We start from the raw sequence: 16449 nt of genomic DNA on the forward strand, positions 1-16449 counted from the left end.
AATGCTGGTCTAACAGATAGGCATGGCAGTAGATAAGACAAGAATTAATTTGTCTAACAAAAATTAAGGGGAGCACGATTAAAGGCGTTGCTTGATTGCATCTAATCGGTTGTTTACCAGTTTTATGATCATCATTAAACTTGAATAGCAAAAGTTAGGTAGCCAAGGTTAGATTAGTGGGGGCAGCAGCATATTAAATGGCATGGCTTGATAAGATTTAATATCTTGTTTACCAATGTAAAGATCATCAGTAATCCTTAATAATTAAAGTTAGTCACCCAAAATCAGATTAGCAGGGAATAGCAACAGCGCACATTAAAATATATTCTGCATATAAATACTAAACAACAAAATATGTATATGTATGTTTAATCTAAATGCTGGTCTAACAGATAGGCATGGCAGTAGATAACACAAGAATTAATTTGGCAGACAAAAATTAGGGGAGCACGATTAAATGCGTTGCTTGATTGCATCTAATCAGCTGTTATCCAGCGTAAAGATCATCACTAAACTTGCATAGCAAAAGTTAGGTAGCCAAGGTTAGATTAGCGGGGGGATAGCAGCAGATTAAAAGGCATGGCTTGATAAAATTTAATAGCTTGTTTACCAATGTAAAGATGATCAGTAATCCTTAATAGCTAAAGTTAGTCACCCAAAATCAGATTAGCAGGGAACAACGATAGACGGCAATAGTGAGGATGACTATTATTTGAAGGTATTATTAATATTACCATTATAACCAAAAAGAACAAATGACAAATTACCTACGCATGGAGGAGTCCAAAGTCAACCAAAATAGTGCCAACATACCGTATATCCTCGAAATTCCTGAAATGTACCTTGCCGCATAAATGCCGGAGCTGCAGCGGACCACAGGTAGCTCAAAAGCCAAGGGTGTGAACACTTGAGGTCAAAGAATTTTTTCAGATACAACGAATAGGATCATCCTGAAAAAGTTGATGCAAAACAATGTTACATGCATGAGGTTGGAGGACGCACTTTATGGTACAACACAAAGCGATCATAGCATAATAACCATGTAGGGAGGTTTTATTTGTGAAATCATTGTGATAAAAAACATAAAGTAAATAACAAAAGAAGATATGAATAATGAATTACTGAGGTAATATGAAAAAGAAAATGTGCTGGCTATGGCGAGGAGCAAGATCCACAAGAACGGCTAAAAGAAAGACCGGTGGAACGATCACACACACGCCTTGCTGTGCCAGCCTGAGTGAAGAGAGTGACGGCCAAATCAAGGGTTTAAAGGGGAATGAAGGGTGGATGCATGAGGATAAGGTGACAACATCACAGTGGGCCAATGCTCACCCAATCCACAGTTAGAAAGAGAACATATTGGGCCCATGTCAGGAGAAAAAGCTGGCAATGCTTGGAAATAAAATGATGCATCAATTAATAACTTCTTATTGAAATGGCCAGAACAAAACTCCAGCGCAAAGCAATATAGCCCGGCTGCGACTAAAATATGATAAGTTGCGAAGAGAGGAAAAAAGGAACCGCAACACAAGCTGCCTGGCCAAACCAGCCATTTTCGTTACCACCAAATCCAGATCCGGCCTCACTAATATAAACTACACAATACATTACATCATAACCGTGGAATATACTGCAGGATTTATAAAATATAAATAAAACATTACACATTTATAGATCAAAAGACATGGAGATGAACATCAGAATCATAGCAAACTCATCAGCCCCCGGGGACAGCATGCAATCAAATCGGGGGCCACAATTAAATATTACAAATGGGAAACCACTAACTTGTTCAGAAAGTGCGTACAGAAATCTTAACAAAGCAAAAGCGCAAAACGCAACATGGAAACAACAACACGTTATCCAGCAATATTTGGGCTTCTAGCGAAAACCCCATGCACCCCTTGATGCAAACAACTCCAGGCTATCTCACGCACCCAATGAACCTCGCAACTCCGTTAGTTAGACCAATAGACCGAAACTGGGCCTCCGAAACGACCGCATCAAGCGACGACTCAACACTGTCAAAATCACGGACAAAATGGCTGATCCCGAGGAGGTCGCGACCAAACTTAACACACAGTGTATCGATCAGGTTAGGATCGCCAATAAAGAGATGCCGACCCCACGCCATTGCGCCTACAGGTCCAAGGCTGATGGTCATCACATGTACTCCGAACCTTAAAGCGGACCGCCCATAGGTACCGAAATCCACATAATCATGGTGGCCAATCAACGTGGGATGATCCACACATACGCCTACGCTTATTTCTATTTCATCCCATGCAGACTCCTTCGTTGCGTACCGAACCACAGAGACCGGTTTCTTCCTAAATCTACCTTCACTATTGACCCAAAAAATACAGATGTTGGCCACGACATACCCACTGCTCAGTCTATCAATTATTGGCGGGGTCCGGGCAGCGGGACTCCACTAACCCGCACTCGAAAGATACATTTGCATGTCGTATCCAGGAGTTGCCAGGTGACGCTTCGTGAGGCTGAGAATCTTGTAATCATCACAACCCACCATGCTGAGAAAGGCATAAGCAGACCATTCATCACGGTGGTTGATGATGCGTGAGCATCTTTCCTATCTTTTCCTAGTGAATTTGCATCTAATTTGTTGAGTTTAATTAAGAATTAAATATATTTTAGCCACTATGGATGCTATTTTGAGTTTTGTATAATTTTATTTATTTTAGATAGCATTCGGCTGGATTTGATGGAGTTTTCTGCAGCACAAGAATCAAAGGAGATGGCTGCGAGGAGCGACGCGTATGCGTGACTGACGCGTACGCGTGATTTGAAGATTTGCTCAGCGACGCGTGCGCGTGATCGACGCTTCCGCGTAACTCGGGAAAAAGACCATCGACGCGTACGCGTGACATGTGCCACGTGCAGAAAACGCAGAAAACGCTGGGGTGATTTCTGGGCCCCATTTTAACACCCAAGTTAGGCGTGGATCCAGTAAAGCCAAGTGGTTCCCACGTTACAAGACGCAGAGTAGTTAGTTAATTCTGATTTAAATTCAAATTTGATTTTAAAATAGGAAAAGATATTATCTTAATTTTAAATATTAGATTTTAAATTAATTATGATTAGTTATAAAAAAGGGAGACTTCTCTTCTATTAGGTAGATTCCATTAGGGGGATTCCATTAGGGAATTCTATACAAATTTACATTCCACATTCCATGAGCAACTAATCCTCCATTGTTAAGGTTAGGAGCTCTGTCTATTTGTATGGATTGATTTTATTGCTTTTTCTACTTTAATTTATGCATGGATTTATAATTTAAGAATTGTTTTCGCTCTTTATTTTATGAAATTGGATGGAACAGAAGTATGACCCTCTTTCTATTTGAGTTTCTGTAAAACTTGGAAAAGCTCTTTATTTGAACAACAGCTTGAAAACATATTCTCCTAAATTTTAATTATCTGGATCTAACGGGATACGTGACATATAATCCTTTTATTTTTGGGTAATTAGAGTTTTTGTGGCATATAAACTGGAATTTGATCATGTAGCTTCTAATTGGAATTAATTGACCAAGGAATTGGCAGTTAATGAATTTTAGAGGAGACTAGGAAGGTCTAAGGAATTAGGGTCTAGTCACATATAGTTTGCCATAAATTAAATCCTACATAATTAAAATAGTTAGTAAGAAAAGTAAATCCGGAAAAATAGATAACTCTGAAGCCTTAACTGCCCTCTTAATATTTTATTCCCAAGCCATTTATTTTACTATTTTAGTTTCTGTACGATTGAACATCCAAATACTATTTTCTGTTTGCCTAACTAATCCTATCAAATACTATTGTTGATTAATCCATCAATACTCGTGGGATCGACCCTTACTCACGTAAAGTATTACTTGGTATGACCTGGTGCACTTGCCGGTTAGTAGTGTGGGTTGTAAAATACCGCACCAGTTGAAGTGGTAACCGTCAGACCCCGGATCAGGAATAACAGACCTTCAGGAACCGAACGGGTCCCAAGTGATCAATGAACTCGAACGACCATCTATTGAGTATCTTGCACATACCTTGGCAGTGTCTGTACCCACCATGAAAAATCACGTCTAGTCAAGAGGAGCAGCAACCGAAACGGCGGCAGAAGTTTCAAACACGGACATAGAAAGTCGCCCACAGTTAGCCTCTTTCAGGGGGTTGTCCAAGTGAAGAACGGCCGCCTTTCTCCCCTCCGATTTGAAATGAGTCACCATATTATCCGCTCGGTTCAATCTATTATACCAATTACACGACATACACCTCCCTCTTCCTATGGTTTTTCCATCGGAACGAAAAAATATCTTCTAAATCAGGTTTGTTGGCAGGGCAGAGACGTTCAAATTGACTTCATCCCTGCAATGTCCACCATGGAAGGCATGATCAGCCTCTTCCACTTTTGCTCGGGACATTCCAAATCGATGCCGAGATTCTCTGCTAGCGACGAATGAGGAAATGCTCTATAAACGGAAAAATGATTTCGCTAGTTGGTGTGATTTTCTACACCATAAGTGTCGCTCTCCTTAAATGCTTAAACAAATGCACAAATAATAGATAATAGACAAATAAAAAAGTTATAGATACATAAATAAATTCGTAAATAAATAATTAATAAATAAATGCATAAAGACATAGCTATACAATACAGATTAATACATTAACAGACAATAAAAAATAATGGATATACATTAGTAGATAAATTTTACTGTGCTTTAGAGTTTATTAGTTTAACACCAAATAAATTGTATAATTTCTTCGGCGCTTACTAATGGCTACCATGGGAGTGAGAACATGGACAAAAATTAAGAAATGGACTGACATCGGCAATAAATGGCAGCAGCAAAAATAGTGGAATTGTCAACACTCAAAAGGATGGATTGGGTGGATGGATTCATGTAAAATAAGACTAGTGAAACACGGGAGTTGAAAATTGAAAATGAAACACGGGCGTTGAATAAGAGAATTCACTCACCTAACATGAGCGGGGTTATGACACGTATCCTGCTGAAACCGGAAATTAGGATATTAATTTAGGATATCGGATTTGTCGGTTTCGGACGAGCCACTCAACAGACTAACCCTGCAGCAAACCCGGACTGACTCTCGATTTTGATAAAAACTGTTGACCAGTCAGTTTATAAAACCCGAATCGGACCATGCTTTTTAAAAAGGTGAGTTCTATGATACTTAAATTGCCTAATTTTTCTTTTAAAGTAAAAAATAAAATATTTAAAATAAAAAGTAAATCATGTAAAATTTATTAAATATTATTTATTTATCTTTTTTAGTAACTTAGGTAGAAAGTGATAGACATTATAGTATTCCCCTTTTAAAAAATCGAACGATGTCGTTTCCAAGGGTCGAACCCTACGCCCGTAGATCAGCCTCTCTCAAGTCTCTCCCTCTCTCTCACTGTCTCACAGTCTCAGAGTCTCTGCCTCTCTCTCTCTCTCTCTCAACATCTCTCCCAGCCTGTCCAACTCTCTCGCCGGCGGCAGAAGCAGACGAAACCGGATCCAGCAGCTTGTCCCTGGTCTCGTCGTCGTCGTCTACTCGTCTTCACTCACAGTCGCCGGCGTCTCCTCGTGGTCTGTGTGTTTCCGCCTTCCCTCGGCTCGTTGTCATCGGCGGCAAAAGGAGACGCTAGCAACAGTTTGTCCCTGGGCTCCTCCGCTTCGTCGTATTCTTGCTCCGAGGCTTCTCCGTCGCTTCCTTCTCGCCGGTTTCGTGGCTAAGTCGCCGTCGACCATGGTGGCTGGTGAGTCCCTGCACTCCCCTCTTCTCTCTTTTTCAATTTTCCCTTGTCCCGTTAATTTTGTTGCTGTGAATTTGGTGCTGTATTGAGTTCGATTTATTGTTGTATTGAGTTGAATTTGTTGTTGCATTGAGCTAAATTTATGGTTGCTGTTGAGTTGAATTTGTTGCTGAGCTAATTTTTGTTGTTGCTGAAAATATCTGAGTTGAATTTGTTGCTGAAAATAATCACTGAGAAGAATTTGTTGCTGTAAGAACAGATAGTTTCTGTACAGAGGCTCTTGTTACACAGGCAGTATTGGACTATTGGTATAATGGTATTTGATGGATTGATTTATAAATTAGTTGAATTTATGTTTTTGATTAGTTTGTTAATCATTAATTTACTGATTATGTCATGTTTTTTGCTCTTGTTTATTTGAATTGAGAAAGTATTTTGTATTAGTGACTAATTTATTATCTATGTTTGCATCATTAGTCATGTCTAAGAGTTGATACTTAATTATTATTAATGTGTTTGTGAAGACATGCTCTTGAATTTGTAATTTTAAGTTTATGTTTTGTAATTTCATATTTATATTTAATTGTGACCTAGTGTACCAGTTGAACCCGTGAGTTGAACCAGTGATTGGGTTGTATGACCGGGTCAATTGCTGGTTTGGTTCTGATAACTATGATTATGAGACTTTGGTTGATGTCGTATTTTAATTTTTAAGATTTATATTAGAATATATTTATGTTTCAAAGTTTTCAATTGTTTGTGACTTTTGTAATCAATTTTTGTCTTTCAATTTCTCAAGCAGTGATGGGAAAGATGAACAAGAATAAGAAGGTAGGGGGGAGACAATGGTCCTCCAAGTGAACATAATGATATGCAGGATCAAGAGATGGACATAAGGAAAATTATGAAAGAAGTTGAAAATTTTAGTATGTCCCTTATTCTTTTCTCATTTGAAGCTTTCCCTTCTCTTGGCTGTTATCTCCTATCTTTACCTTTTGGTAAATCTAATTTCTCTTGTTGATGTGTTTTGATCTTTTACTTAGTTTTTTTTTTTTGGATAAAAAAAGAATAACATTAAGACGAGAGAAAGAATATTACTAACAGTTATAATATACTTTGATGTCAGGCTGATTTTACTATTTATTATTTGTAAATAGGTCGGATTTCTTTGCTCTCTCCTGATGCAGTTTAATCCTTACTATACATACTTGGCTACGAAATGCTCTAAGTAGAATTTTATGGATTATGCTAATTTATTTGGTTAGATAGTTGTGATAGGGCATAATAACATAATCTACAGGAACTTAGTGCACCATAGTTGTGTTTAGAGTCTTTTGTTTCAAACACTGAATTCACTTTTTCACTTTCTTTGGTAGTTCATGGATTTGGTGAGATTATCTTTAGAACTTATCATTTCATTGGTATAGGAATAAACATTTTAACGAGCCTCTTATCCTCCTTTTATCTCCTTCTTAGAATGCGGACTTTTTAATAATCTCAATCTCTGGAAAATTTGAAAAGAGTATAGGTAGATGAAGGAAACACATAGTTGAAGAAGTTAAGGAGTGCCAACTTTCTTCCGAATTCTAACCAATTTCATCTTGTAGGAAGAGAAAAAGAAAATAGGTCTAACCAATCTCCTGCCTGTCTAGTTCATTATTCCCTTCTTGCTTATAACCTATGTAACCCTCCCACCATGATCCGATGTAGGCAAGTTTGTTACTATCCAAGTTTTTTAGTGAGTTTTATAAGGTTTCTATATATTGGAGATATGGAGCTAAACTATATACGATTATCATTATCAGTTTTACTGGTTTTATTCACCTTCTCACGATGTCTATCTATTATTGTAGAGCATTTGTTTGTTATAATAACTAATGATTAACAATTTTTTATTAGGCTACTCACATATGATGTGGAAAGAACGTAAAAAGATTGAGAATCAAAAGGTCGTCTCTCTTGGTGGGAAGGTTAGGACTATCTGTTGATGCTATTTTTTAACATCATGTACCATTGCAAATGGTATTATCAGCAGCATGCTCAAGAATCAAGATGCAAGCTTTAATGGATTTTTGTTTTCCTTTATTTAGCCCCCCAAGAAACAGAGATTACCTAAGTGTGGCACGTCCAACATTGAAGAAACAAAAGGAGAGAGAACAGAAAATGCTTCAAGAGGTAATTTCTTTTTACAAACTTTTTGATTAGGCAAAAATAATCTGAGAAACTCTTGGGGCCCAGCAATTTTTATTATTTTTGGCCATCATTTGGCTAGCACAAACACTAAATTGTCTTTAACAATTAAATTTTACTATTTCATGTGTGCAAATTCTGAAAAAATGTGGGTGTAAACTGTATTGATTCATGTGGCAAACTTTGGTAAATATAGGTGCAAACTATAATGTTCTTGTGTTGAAAACCCTTGTAAATATGGGTGCAAATTATTGCTGGTTAAGTGCTGGCCAAAAATGATAATATTTGCTGGTCATGTAGCATTGCTCATAAGATCCTAACTTCTTTTCTATTTTCAAAATTTTCTTTTGTAATAAATTATTTATATTTGCCCCATTCATTTGAAAATTTAAATTGTCTATCTAGTTTCAAATATTCTCTTTAATGTAAGAAACCACGTTTGCAAGGCATTTGTGAAAAGGATAAATGTTTTGACGGATTCTTCAAGATTCAGGGAGAAACATTTGAAATACTTATTTTCTTCTTTTTGCCTGACTTGCATGGTAACGACTCTATTAGTATGTTATTGTTATCTGTCCACGTTTTGCAGCGTTTGATTCTTGGACAATTTGGTGGAAAGCATAGTGGTAGCAGTAAAAAATCGGCAGGTAAGCACAAGGCCGAGGACAGGGGTTTGAGATCAAGTGAAGGTCATTTTAGAAACGGCATACTGGATGTGAGGCATTTATTAAATTCAGCACCATCAACGTCAAGGTAGCGTTTGTTTTCGGAGACAGGACACGGAGACATGGACAGCACATTCTTAAAATGCGTTTGGAAGTAAAGACATGGACACTGAACATATTGTCTCCGGGACAGTTTTTTATACTTTTGTGTCCACTCTTTTACGAAGGACAATGATGAACACGGGATTTGGAACAGGGACACAGACTGTTTTTATGAATTTTTTTCTTTTTTGTCCATGGTGCTATTTTTTATTATTCCACTGTTACCCCTTCTTATTTTTTCTATTTTGCGTTGTTCTCAGAAAGTATTTTTTTTACTCCATGTTCTTTTTCTATCTCTATGTTCTTTTTCTTTCTCTTTTTTTTCTCAGGTACTCTCTCCTTTTTATAAAAATTTTTATTGGACTGGATAATTTCTTTTTTCTTATCATTCTTACTTCAACATCATTTTAACCTTATATTATATTATTTGATTTGTAATAAAAATAATAACAAAAACAATTAGTCTGGACTTTTAAAAGATAAATATTATAAAGGTAAAATTGATATTTTAAAATGCTAAAAAATAATTTATAAATTGTAATTGATTTTATATAATTTAAAAAAATTAATTTTTTGAAAAGAAAATAAAATTTTAGATAAAAAAATTAATTTTCTAAATAAAAATAGATTTTTATGTGCAAAAATTAATTTTTTTCCATTTAAAAAGGGATTTTTTTTAAAACTGATTTTGTATTTAAAATTAATTGGCTTATTAATCTAAATAAAATTTTTTATTAATCAAACTCAGATTTTTTTTGTTAATATTAACCATATGTATTCCTACATATTAATAATAAATTTAAAAAAAATAATTATATTTATAAATTTTATTTTAATATAAATATCATTATATAATTTTTTATTAAAATTTTTTACTGCTTCAAATATTTTTTTCAAATTTTTACTGTTTGTACTCCTACGTACTCTCATTATTTATTAAATTAGTTTATACTAAAAAATTTGGAATCACATGGCTATTTTAGTCATTTTATATAATATTTTAGTATTGTCCATGTGTATCCAAACATAATACTGGACATTACATTAGTGTCCTATCCATTGTATCTAAACACGATACACAAAACATAATTTTTAATGTCTCTGTCCTATTGTCTTTGTTTCAGTGTCCTGTTCTGTCGTGTCTCTACAAACAAACGCTACCCAAGAGATCATGACACTGGAATGTCTAGTAAATGGAACAAGAGAGGAGGTAAAGGGAAACAAGGGAAAAAGGGTGGCGGTAAGAAGCATCGTTGACGTTGAGTATACAATCCCTTATTCAATGCAAAAATTTTGTATGAAATTTAATGTAGTCATTTATAAATTTGAACCAACCATAGATATTTAAAGTCATTAGTCATATAATTGTTCTATGGTCCCATGCTCCTGAAACAAAGACAGAGAGGAAGAAAAAATGCGCTAAAAATTTAACTGTTATACGATCCATTCCCGTGTTAAACATAAGACCAAAAAGTCCATTCATATTGTGTGACAGTTTAAAACCAATTAAACACATTAATTTGTTTAAGAATTATTCTCCACATCCAAACTTATTTTTCTTCTCCCCTGATGGCGCTGTTTCTTCTTTTTCTTCTTTTAACCTCATGCATGCGTTTTTCTTCTTCTTTGTCACCATTACCAACAACATCCATCACCTCATTCTCATTCTTTCATCTTCTTCTTATACATATTGTCATTATCGTTATTGTTATTGTTATTATTGAATTTTTGTCATATTGATGATGTTGTTTGATCCAAAATTGATTTTCGATGTGTTTATTTTCATGATTCAGTCTTATTTGTGTCATTGTTTTCGAATTGAGTTAATTGTGTTGTAATTGTTATATAATTTCGATTTATTTCTGAGTTAATTGTATCACAATCCATTATGTAATTTCGGTTCATTTCTGAGTGAATTAAGGCACATTTGGATTCATCCTGTACAATTCAAAACTCTTTCTCCTCATTTTTTAATGCTTTTTCTTCTTTTTCATCTTTTTCTTCTTCATCTTCACCTTCTTATTTCATTTTCTCAGAATTCTTTATAGCTTACTCTCTTGTGAGGAATAAAACCAAGAAAAAGAGAAGAAAATATTAAACAAGACAGAAGAAGAAGAAACATACTAACGTCTGATTCAAAATTGATTTTGAATGTGTTTTTGTCAAGGTTCTGAAAATTAGACTAGATTAGTCGGTTCGACTGGGTTAATCGGAAACCGGTCAGTTAGATAGTCTGGTTAATGCCAAAAATCAGCCTGCAAAATATTGGTAACAAAATCGGTAAAATCGGCAGTTAATCGGTTGAACCAGTCGGTTTTTTCTAAAGTCCGGTTCTCTCATTCACATCAAAACGGTGCCGTTTTGGTTTTTTTTTTTTAAGAAAAAAAGAAAACGCGAGAAGATCCCCCAAATGCTCCTCTCCCTTCTCGCTCACTCTCAATCTCACTCTCACTGGCAAAATCCCTAATTTCAAAGGTGGCAGCTTTGGAGAGGAGCGGAAGAATGAGCGGAGCCCTCGGAAGCGGCGGAGGAAGGAGGCAGTGAAGCTGTGTCTGAGGTTGATGTGCATGGATTCTCATTGTTTCAGTGTCTCTCTCACTCTCAGTCTCAGCCACCGCCACTCTTCTCCTCACTGTCTCTGTGCTCGTCGTGAAGCCCGCCTCTGTCTTCGCTGTCGTCGGTCGCCTCTTTCTCGTCGTCAAAATGCCTCTGTCTTTGAGCCATCTCTCTCTCTGTCGAGCACCACGCTCTGCGAAGTGCGAATGTACATGTGCTGCATTGGACTCTTCGCCGTCGCCGTGAGTTCTTCAATCCTTGTCGTTCCTCAACATCTTCGCCGTCGCCGTGAGTTTTTCAATCCTCGTCCCTCTCACTTTCTGCTCTCTTGTTTTGTTTTTTAATTTTTTAATTTTGTTTATTATATGATTAATCATTTTGTAATATTGAATAAATTTGATGTATGTTCAATTTTAGAATTCTGCTCTGTTGAATTAACTAGATGAATTGTTGAATTTAATTATGTTGAATACTGTATGAATTGTATCAGCTATGAATTGATATATTGGTCTGGATTCTGGATTGCTGTCATTATGAGTTGTGGTTGATGGTTGATTTTAATGGTGGTTGTTAATTTTTTTAATTGTGTGTTTTGAATTGGGTGTTGTTGGTGATGTGATTCTGAATTTACTTTGATGCTGAGTATGAATTCTTTGTTTTGAGTATGGATTCTTTTAGTTTTTCTGTTTTTGGATTTTTTGACTTTGGAGGCTGAGTTTTCTGTTTTTGAATACTGAGTTTTTGTTGTTGAATACTTGATTAGAAGTTTTTGATAAAATTCTTTATGATTCTGAATTTTTTGTTGCCAGTGATTTGAATTTTTATGTAAGTTTGTTATTCTGAATTCTTTTTTGTGATTATTGAATTTGATCTACTTGGTTCTAGCCTCCAAAAACAAGTGTATGTTGTTGCCAAGAATGTCATTAGAGGTAAAGAAATTGCTCTCAGATGATAAACTTGAATAGGAGAATTATGCAGCACCAACACCAGTTTATTGTCGTGCAAGAGCCAAGAAGTCATAGAGTGAAAGGTAATTTGAAAATACAAGAAAAAATTGATTTAATTATGATATGCATGACTCTTTTACACTGAAATGCACAAACAAGAATACCTAGTTACTGCTTTAGTTTTTATAATATCTATATGTATATTAAATTTTAATAATTTTAATGTATATTGAATTAAAACGGTTCAACCATGGTTCGATTTCGGTTGAACCATTAAACTATTAAACCAGTTATTTGACCGGTTCGATAACCGGTTCGCTTCTCGCAACCTTGGTTTTTGTTCATGATTCAATCTTGTTTGTGTGCTTGTTTTCGAACTAAGTTTATGTGTCGAAATCATTATGGTAAGTTTCGGTTCATTTCTGAGTTAATTGTGTGGCAATCCATTATGTAATTTCTGTTCATTTCTGAGTTAATTAAGGTGCATTTGGACTCATTGTCCTACACAATTCAAAACTCTTTCTCCTCTTCCTCTTCATCTTCTACTACTTCTTCTTATTCTTTTTCATCTTTTTCTTATTCATCTTCTCCTTATTTTATTTTCTCAAAATTCTTCTTAATTTACTCAAATTTAACACAATTTCTGAGTTCTGTAGATTCTTTACTATCGTTCTCTACTTCTCTTTCTTTCTGAATTAATTGTGTCACAAATTATTATGTAATTTCAGTTCATTTCCGAGTTAATTGTGTCACAATTATCTTGCACAATTCAAAACTCTTTCTCCTCATCTTCTACTACTTCTTTTTCATTTTTTCTTCTTCAACTTCTCTTTCTCATTTTATTTTCTCAAAATTCTTCTTTATTTACTCAAATTTAACATAACTCTGGGTTCTGCAGATTCTTTATCATTGTTCTCTGCTTCTCTTTCTTTCTGAGTTAATTGTGTCGCAATCATTATGTAATTTTGGTTCATTTTTTAGCTAATTGTGTCGCAATTATTATATAATTTTGGTTCATTTCAGAGTGAATTAAGATGCATTTGGCCTTGTTGTCCTGCTCAATTCAAAACTCTTTCTCCTTATCTTCTACTGCAATAACAACAATAACAGCTGCAACAAAAGAATGACAATGAGAAAAAAACACGCGAAGAAAAAGAAAGAGGAAGAGGAGAAGGAGAAGGAGAATGAACAGGAGGAGGAAGAACGCGAAGAAGAAGAAGAAAATGACGATAACGACGATAACATAAAGCCCCGTGAATAGGGCTGGCAATTCATAGGTTACCTGACCCGCTGCAGGTAGGGTAGGGTACGGTTCGGGTATGCCTGCGAGAGGGTAGAGTACGGGTTTAGGGTGTACCCTACCCGCACCTCATATATAATACATATTTTATAAAAATTAGGTATATAGTGAAGGAAGTGAGAGTTGAACCCACAACCTCTCTTATGTAATGACTTACAATAAGTGAACAACCAATAAAACTAGTTAGTTAATTTAGTAATTTAAAGCATTATTTTTTTATTTTTTATGTCATTAATATGTATAAAATTCGAAATGATTGAATTTTATATTTACTTTGAAAAAATTTGATATTTCTGTGAGTAGAGTAGAGTAGGGTAGGGTTCAGAATTTTAGGATGTAGGTATGGTTAGAGTTGAGAGATTCTTAATCCGCGGGTAGGGTAAGGTATAGTTTTAATAAAATTTTCAACCCGCGGATAGGGTCAGGGTAGGATCCAAACCCTACCCTACCCTACCCATTACTAGCCCTACCCGTGAATGTAAATGACTTGGTTGGAAGAATGATATGTGCACGTGTAATCATTATCTTTTTAATGAGTGGTTTTTGTTGATGTTGGGTCTACTTGGTTAAATTTGGATGACAATATTACTTTGATGTGCAGATATGATTTTTTAATAGACTTTGCTAGGTAGACAATAGTTTTTGTGAACAATATGAACAATAGATTTTAAAATTGGCTCAATAAAATAAAAATATATTACACTCCCAAATTACCCACCTAAATTTTAATATTAGAATAACCATCTATACACTTAGTTAGGGGTGTACATGGGCCGGACCACACCGGGTTTGGCTTAACCTAGACCTGACCTGAAATATAAACCGGGCCTAATTTTTAGACCCTAATTCGATTCTAGACCCGATGAAAACCGGGCTTTAACATGTAAAAATCACCTAATCTCCAACCATTATTTCACAATTCACATAGTAAAATTCACTTAAAAAAATATAACAAGAACCAACCATTCTCTAAAATTAAAGCATAACCATAATCAATACTAATATTGTATAATAACATCAAATATTTAAATCAATACAAATAACACAATATTATGCATTAGTCTAAAGTCTTATACATTTTAAACATAAAAGATTAACTTATAATCTTATAATGACTAATAACAAAAAATATTAAGGTTTACAATATTTAAATTCCACATAAGAATAGTCATCATCCATCACTAATAACACAATATTAATTGTGTATGATGACCGGACCGAGTTCGGGTGACCCGAGTTATGACCCGGACTCAATCCGAAATAATGACCAGATCTATTTTTGAGACCCTTACCCGGCCCTAAACCCGATAAAATCATACTAAATTAGCCTCTAAAGTGTTCAGAATCGGGCCGGATTTTTGGACCGAGCCGGATCTTTGGACCGGGCCGAACTATGTACATCCCTATACTTAGTAAATTGAACATCTGATATATTTATTGTTCATATTATTTAATATTTTTATTGTCTACTTATATTTTTTTTTCTAATATATTGTACAAAAATTAAATAGAAGGAAAGTTTTGAAATAATCCTATAACAATCCTTTAAAAGAAGGTTTATTCAGTAGTGGAATATGTTATGTGGCATCCTCTAGATTTTTTCAAATTTTTTATGTATGATCATTATTACAATAACACCCATGATCAAATCATCCTCATTTTACTACTCTTCTGAATATCGTGTCTACTTTTCTTATCATTCTTTACAGCTTTATTTACATGTACACACCTGAAATTTCAAATTTCGAATTCAAAATCAATTAAAAAGGGGATTCATTCCCAATTTTCCATCATCTGTGTTCTCCATCCTCTGTTTCCTTTCTTCTCTCTTCCTCCTCTTCTTCATCGATTCTTCTCCTTCATCATCCGTTCCTCCTCTTTTTTTCTTCCCTTTTTCCGTTCGTTTCTTCTTCCTATTCCTAATCTAAATTGGAGATGGAGAAAGTTTATGTACTCACCAAGGCAGAGGATGTCATTGTACTTGATGGCTCTAACCTTCAGAGGAGTCGTCGCGGTGGAGCAACGCCAGCGATGGTGGTAGGGTTATGGCGGTGGATGAGGAGCCGATTGCTATGGTGGTGCATGATGGTATGGCGTGGTCGTCCCCGTGGGTGCGGTGGAGTTCGTGGTAATCATCAATGTGTGGTGATGGATATGGAGGAGGAAGCGGCGGAAGAAAGCATATAGCTGGAAAGTACTGAGTCGCGGCCATAGGGAGCACATGTAGTGAGAGCACAGCAGCGACGACCAGAACAGAGCCGTGAGATCTAATCGGCGTTTAGAACAGATTTGCATGGTTGTTATTTTTTTGTTTTAATTAATTAATTAGATAAATTATGTAAATGATTATTATTTGCTTAATCTACAAATTTTATTGTTTGAAAATTTAAATTTTGAATTGAAAATTAATTTGAAAAAAAAATCATTTGTATATGTTCATTTTCATTATCCGCACAAATTCTCTTCTCTAGATAAGGATCTAATTAAATAAGAAGCTAATTTATTTCTTTATTTTAATGCAGCCCCCAAACATATATCATCAACGTAAAAAGTGTAAATGTATGGACCACTCGCAAATTAACTTTTTCATACTAAGCATAATATGTATTTGTGTGGACTTGGCATTTATACATATATTTTTTTCCTCTAATTTTGGTTAACTTAATTGTGACTTGATGGCTAAAAGATTGAAAGTCTCAATGTTTATTTTTAAGCTTTTGAATATTACAAATTGTATTGCAGGTCAGCAGACAGTACACTAAAATTTTGGGATTTAGAATCCTTTGAAATGAATGGATCTACTAGACAAGAGATTTCTCATTTATAGTGTCGTGTGATTAATGGTGTTAGCAATAGCGATTATTGGTGGGTTTGGATTCTGCAGTTTCTCTCTTTTAAATGTTCTTATTGTGTATTATTTTCT

At 35.1% G+C, this 16449-nt stretch overlaps 1 long non-coding RNA gene and 1 pseudogene across 1 annotated transcript; both read left to right on the forward strand.

Annotated features, from left to right (window-relative positions):
- Nucleotides 1-6570: 6570 nt before the first annotated feature.
- Nucleotides 6571-8916, forward strand: LOC112696937 (uncharacterized; annotated as a pseudogene).
- Nucleotides 8917-11080: 2164 nt separating this feature from the next.
- Nucleotides 11081-14023, forward strand: LOC112698229 (uncharacterized). Its single transcript, XR_003151449.2, has 3 exons — nt 11081-11567; nt 12165-12309; nt 13250-14023. It is a non-coding gene; the product is annotated as an uncharacterized lncRNA (long non-coding RNA).
- Nucleotides 14024-16449: the final 2426 nt, after the last annotated feature.

This window comes from Arachis hypogaea, chromosome 6 (genome assembly GCF_003086295.3).
Source record: "Arachis hypogaea cultivar Tifrunner chromosome 6, arahy.Tifrunner.gnm2.J5K5, whole genome shotgun sequence".
Lineage (NCBI taxonomy): Eukaryota > Viridiplantae > Streptophyta > Magnoliopsida > Fabales > Fabaceae > Arachis > Arachis hypogaea.